Source organism: Portunus trituberculatus, chromosome 37 (assembly GCF_017591435.1).
Source record: "Portunus trituberculatus isolate SZX2019 chromosome 37, ASM1759143v1, whole genome shotgun sequence".
In the NCBI taxonomy this organism is placed as follows: domain Eukaryota; kingdom Metazoa; phylum Arthropoda; class Malacostraca; order Decapoda; family Portunidae; genus Portunus; species Portunus trituberculatus.
In genome coordinates this window covers 1,431,232-1,437,500 of record NC_059291.1, presented here as the reverse complement: position 1 = coordinate 1,437,500, position 6,269 = coordinate 1,431,232, and positions in this window count along the sequence as shown.

Sequence of the window (6,269 nt, the reverse complement as noted above, 5' to 3'; positions counted from 1 at the left end):
GTGTGATAGGAATGCAGCTCCGTGGAAGGTATTACTGCCAGTATTTTAAAGCCAGTTTGATTAATGTTGCCAAAGTAAATGCCTTGAAAACAAATGCTATACTGTACCCTGGAACACACACACACACACACAAAGGAGGAAGAGGACAAGGAGGAGGAGGAGGAGGAAGAGAAGGAGGAGGAGGAATATGAAAGAGTCGATGTACAAGGAGAAGGATGAGGAGGAGAAGAAATGCAGAAAAATCGAAAAGGAGGAAAAGCAATAGAATGAGGAGTAAGGGAAAAGGGAAGAGTAAATATAGGAAAAGATAGCAACTGAAACTGCATTTTACCTCTCTCTCTCTCTCTCTCTCTCTCTCTCTCTCTCTCTCTCTCTCTCTCTCTCTCTCTCTCTCTCTCTCTCTCTCTCTCTCTGTTTGCGGTTCATGAATGTCGAAAAATTACGTCTATGTTTGTTTATTTTCCACATACGCAGTGAATGTTTGTTTGTCTTTCTTCTCTTTTCTTGTTTGAATTATTTTTTTGTTGTTCTTAAGTTTGAGGTCACTAAGATATGAAAAGAAGCCAATGAGGAGGAGGGAAGGAGGCGGAGAAAGGTAGAGAGAGAAGGAGACCAAGTGCAGTACCAGAGATAGGGAGAAAAGGAGAAAGAAAGAAAAGGATAAAGACGAAGAGCTGGAATAGGAGTGGTGGTGGTCGTGGTGGAAGAGAAGGAAGAGGACAAATGAAGAGAACAAGGAAGAGGATTATTATAAAGGAGAGTTTTGAGAAAGAGAAAGAGGAAATGAAGAAAGCACTGTAAATATTAGGAACAATAGGATTGGAAAAAGAAAGAGGAGAAAAGTAAAGAGGAAGGTAGATGAAGCAGAGGTGAAGGATGATGAAGAGAAGAGAAGGAAGAAGAGTAGAGAAATGAAAACTGAGAAGAGTACAAGTTTGGTAGTTTAAGAGGAGAACGAGGAGAAGGAGGAGGAGGAGGGGAAAGAGGAAGAATTGAAAGAGGAGGAGGAGAAGGGAGAGGAGGAGGAGGAGGAGGAGGAGGAGGAGGAGGAGGAGGAGGAGGAGGTGGTGGTGGTGCATGAGAAAAAGGAGGAAAAGGAAGAGTAGGAATAGAAAATGGAGGAAAACGAGGAAAAGAAAGAGAAAGAGGAAGGTGGGTGATATTTTTCAAGAAATTCTAGTGAGCAAAGACTATTCCATGCACATTACCAAACACAACATTAATATATACTCACACACACACACACACACACACACACACACACACACACACACACACACACACACACACACACACTAGGTTAGGTTAGATTAGGTTACCGTCGTCGAGAGGGCCGGGTTCGAGTCCCGGCGCGGCGAGGCAAATGGGCAAGCCTCTTAATGTGTGGGGTGTGTTCACCTACCAGTAAATAGATACGGGATGTAACTCGAGGGGTTGTGGCCTCGCTTTCCCGGTGTGTGAAGTGTGTTGTGGTCTCAGTCCTACCCGAAGATCGGTCTATTAGCTCTATGCTCGCTCCGTAATGGGGAAGACTGGCTGGGTGACCAGGAGACGACCATGGTGAATTACACACACACAGATATAGAGCCAGCGAGAATATATATATCAACTGGTCTTGCTTTCCCGGATCCTTTATATACTGTACGTTATAATGCTTCACAGGTAAAGGTGAGGGGACAGACACGAGTACTCTAGAGGATCAACAGAACACGAGGCTGACCGGGAGGGAGCATGGAAAGGGAAACGAAAGAAAAAATACATTTACAGAAGAAGGGGAAGGCCAGAGAGAGAGAGAGAGAGAGAGAGAGAGAGAGAGATTAAGTGGACAAAGAGCACAGTGAAGGGAAATGATGAGGAAGAGAGAAAACGTAAAGATAATAAAAGTTCGAAATAATAGAAAGGAAGAAGAGGAAAAGGAAAGATAGGGATGAAAGGCGGAATAAAGGAAAGACGAAGAGATAAGGGAGAATTAGACAAACGGAGTAATAAGGAAAGAAATGAGAAAGATGGCTATAAAATAAAGAGGTAAAGGAGAATTAAAGAAAGAGGTGAAAATATTGAGGAACTTTGAGAAAATTAGGAAAGATCAAAAGACAAGAGAGAAGAGTTATAAGAATGGAAGGGAAAAAGAATGGAAGAAAGAAAGAAAGAAAGAAAGAAAGGGAAGAAAGAGAAGGGAAGGAAGGGATAAAAAAAAAAAGTCTACGGTCAGGGGAAGAATACGAAGGGAAAGAGAAGGAAGGAAGGAAGGGATATGAAACAGAAATAGAGAATACGAAAGACATGAGAAAAGGTGAGAGAAAAGTAGAAGATGTAAACAGAAAAAAAAATGTATGAGTAGGAAAAAAAATAAATGAATAAGATAAATGAAAACAGAAATAAAAAAAAATATGAAAGATATTAAGAAAGAGATGCAAGGAAGTTAAAGGTAAAACTCAAAACTGCAAAAGAGAAAGAAAAATGTGAAATAAGTGAAAGCAGAAAATTAAACAAAAAAAAAAAAAAAAAGAAGAGGAAGGAAAAAAATGAAGGGAATGAAAAATTAATGAAATTAAGAAGAGAAAAGAAAGAGAAAGAGAAAAACAATTTATGACGAAACAAATGAAAACAAAAGGAAATACGGAAGAGAGAGAGAGAGAGAGAGAGAGAGAGAGAGAGAGAGAGAGAGAGAGAGAGAGAGAGAGAGAGAGAGAGAGAGAGAGACAGACAGATAGACACAGACAGACAGAAACGAAAAAGGAAAAAGGAAAATAAAATAAATCAAGAAAGAGAGAAAAAGAAAGAGATAGAGAATGCAGATAATGGCAAGCAGATAGCAATGGAAGGAAGGAAGGAAGAAAGGAAAGAAGGCATTAAAGGGAAAACAGCAAACGAGGAAAACCCGCAGAATATAACACCAACAAACGATATTCGTGAACAATTGTGAGTCGAGAGAAGGACGCGAGCGTTTCAAGGCCATCGGTGCACAAAGGCGAGGAGGATCGAGTGTTGCAGAGGGCTGATTTCGTTAGCGTTCTGTGTTAAACCGGACTGCGCTCACCTCCGCACGAGGCGCCTGTGAAATGAGGCCGTTTCGCTGTGTACATTTAGCTCCGGTAAAGAAGAACTGTCAATAGGATTCTTCTCCCTTTGTCGTTTTTTTTTTCGTTTTTTTTTTGTGAACGAAGATTATTCAACTATTGCATTAACGTTTTCTATTTCTAACCCCTATTTCGTTTTTTTTTTTGTGTGTGTGTGTGTGTTTTATGTGCTGAATGTATACAACGTTAGAATAGTATATGAGAAAATTGTGTTAAAATTTCACTCCAGTATAGATATGTAGGTACAAAAGGAAGCTTCAAATAGCCTGAAGAGATTAAAACACTTCAAGCTACATGCAGAGAGGAGGCTTAACTTGTGATGAGAATATTTGTGTGGATCAAAGATATCACGTAAAGAAATGGAAAAGAGTTCGTTTCTTTTAGTTGAGGATTAAAATGAAACTCGTGGGAAATGTTAGAAACCAGACAAATCTATTTTCACGGAACAGATGAACTAAAATTGTTTCATGAATAGAATTCTTGACAAGTGGATCGAACGGCTTTGACATTATTGTGAAAGGATATCAGGTAAATTTATCGATGCTGACAGATGAAAGGATATCAGGTAAATTTATCGATGCTGACAGAAGATGAGAAGTTTTAAGTCCTTAGAAAAAGACTCCCATAAACCTGGTAGGAGTTTATAATTTTTTGTTTATAATTTCCTTACTTTTTTTTCTCTATTTTCTTATATTCCTACTTATTTTCGGTCGTGGTTTCGTACTCCCGTTTGTTAGTCGTTCCCTCACGCTACGTCAATACTGTTCCCCATTCCCTCTTCACCTTAACGAGTACTCAAACCTGGTAGCAGTTTATACTTTATTTATAATCTTACTTTTTTTCTCTATTTTGTTATCCTAATTATTTTTTTTTTATCGTGGTTTCTTACTCAGGTCTGTCAGTCATCCCTCACGCTACGTCAGCACTGTTCCCCCTTTCCCTGTACACCTTAACGAGTACCCTTACGTGACTCTCTTATTCATTCCATTACTATCAAATGATGACCTTCCTCTCTCACCATATCCAGTTCCATTCACTTATCCAATTCCCTCACTCCATATTCTCCCAGCTCACCTGAACCCTTCTACACAACACCAACTGACGCGACACTACCCTTCTCAGCAATCATGTCCACTGATATCCAATTCATATATGTAAATTCCATGTCTTCATATACACTTCTCTTGGGTGTACCTAGATTGCCCTCACAAGGCATTCTGATATGATGTGTGTTTATCTGCCTGTTTTCTGTTTGTCTGTCACTGTCTGCCTGTCTGTCTCTCTGTTTCATTGTCTGTCTTTTTTTGTTTTTCTCTGTCTGTATCTGTCTCTTTGTCTTTTTTTCCTGTTTGTCTGTCTCTATCTGTCTGTCTGTGTCTGTTTTTGTTTATGCTTGGATGTCTCTGTCTGTCTCTGTCTATTTTTCTTGTTGTCTCCGTCTGTGTGTCTGTTTCTCTCTCTCTCTCTCTCTCTCTCTCTCTCTCTCTCTCTCTCTCTCTCTCTCTCTCTCTCTCTCTCTCTCTCTCTCTCTCTCTCTTCTCGTCTCATTATAATTTCACTGTATTCTTGTATCCTTTTTTTTTTACCTTGCATTTCTATTTTTTTTTCTTTACTTTATTTTTACGTCCGTGCTCCCTCCCCGCGTTTTCTTTTATTTTCAATTTTGTTCTTATTATACCACTTATTTTTTTTTTTTCGCATTTTTCTCCTCAGAGCGCCGGTATCATTCATTCATTCCTTCATTAACTCGTGTATTCTTTTTTCTTTTCTTTTCGTGTTCATAGTTTTTTTTGTCTTTCGTCTTCATTATGCAACTTTCATTTCACTTTACCTACTTTCCTTCACTCGTTCGTTCTCTTCCACCCACACTCGGACACTTTTCTCTCTCTCTCTCTCTCTCTCTCTCTCTCTCTCTCTCTCTCTCTCTCTCTCTCTCTCTCTCTCTCTCTCTCTCTCTCTCCCTTGGATATACCTTTGTTTTGTATGAATTTTCTGAAGAGAGAGAGAGAGAGAGAGAGAGAGAACTGGTTTGCTGCGGGAATAAGTTGATGCTCTCTGCTCGACAAACTTATTTTCCAACGTGTTAATCAGTGAATCACCACCACCACCACCACCACCACTATGTTAGTATGTCCTTTATGTACTGCCCGTGCTCCGTTTTCTGTAAAACATTCTATTGATAGATTCAGTTTGGCTGGCTTGAGGTGACGTCACGTCTTCCCCTGAGTCCTCGCTCGTAACCGCTGCAGGCGACACGTACGCCTCAGCCTCTCTTTTGCTCGGCTATACCTGTTGTGTCCTGTGATACTATTAAATACACGTTCATATGGACTCAGGTGTTTGCATGCTACCCCTGCTTAAGGACAACTACCACACCACCACCATCCCCTACAGTACCTATCCACGCCCTCAATCGCCCACCACGTCCATATCGCTCAATTCTCCAATCCTTCCCATCCTTCTTCCACTTGGTCCTCCGTTTTACCACATTCCCTGTCGGCCGTTCATCTTCTGACCTACAGATTGTGTCCCGTCCCCTAATTTCGTCTCCCTCCTAAGCCTACTGTTCGCTTCTCTCTATCTCTTGCTTTAACTTCTCTTTCTCTATTTTTTATCGTTTCAGTTCATATTTTAACTTTCAGATTGTGTTCTGTATATTTATTTTTTTTATTTCTAGTTTATCTACTTTTTTCTCTTCTACTCACTTTTGTTTTTGTCCATATTTTTCTCGTCTCAATGCATAGTTAGACCTTCATACTGTGTCTTTTTCCCTATTCCATTGTTGTTGTTTTTTCTCCTCAATTCTTTATACGTGTCATTTTTCAGTTTTATTTCTATTCATATACTTCTAATTTTCATTTTCCTATTGAGTTAATATTTTATCTTCTTCGGCCACCTACCACGTAACCTCTCGTCTCCCATCTAACCACCGCTTTCAGTTCTTGTTCCTTCACCTGGCCGCTCCTCCCGCCCTTCTACTCCTCCGTCCTTTACTCCTAAGTTTTTTTTTTTTTTTTTCACTTCTGACTCACACGAGAAAGCATTCACACCAGCCCAGCCCAGATCGGTCTGCCGTGGTCTCTTCCACCTTTCCCCTTATTTCTCTTCTTACTCCTCTTCTTCCTCCTCCTCCTGAGACGCCGCCGCCGCCGCCGTCTCCTCCTCCTTTTCTTCCACCTCTTCTTCCTC